Source organism: Berghia stephanieae, chromosome 12, assembly GCF_034508935.2.
Source record: "Berghia stephanieae isolate SIO BIC M18660-M18661 chromosome 12, UCSD_Bste_1.3, whole genome shotgun sequence".
Lineage (NCBI taxonomy): Eukaryota > Metazoa > Mollusca > Gastropoda > Nudibranchia > Aeolidiidae > Berghia > Berghia stephanieae.
The window spans coordinates 1,340,959-1,341,265 of NC_088371.1; positions in this window are offsets into that span (position 1 = coordinate 1,340,959).

A 307-nucleotide genomic window follows, 5' to 3' on the forward strand; every position below is an offset into this window, starting at 1 on the left:
ATTGAATACACAGTGATGCTAAACGATTTTTTAAAAATCAGGTCTGTCAGATTCCCTTACATCATACGAAACAGGGTTCCAAAGTCTATAGAAGATAAGTTCTCCACAGCTACTATACTTGCATACTATTTCATTTCTATAAACTTACATCGTCATGATATTTGTGACACATCGTTTCATAGCGGTGATATTATAAATAATGAAATAGATTATATAGTCAAGTGTATGAATATTTGGCCAATATAATTCTCGTCCTTCATGTCACCTGACAAAATTAGAACAAAAACTATCTTGAGATCCCTTCACT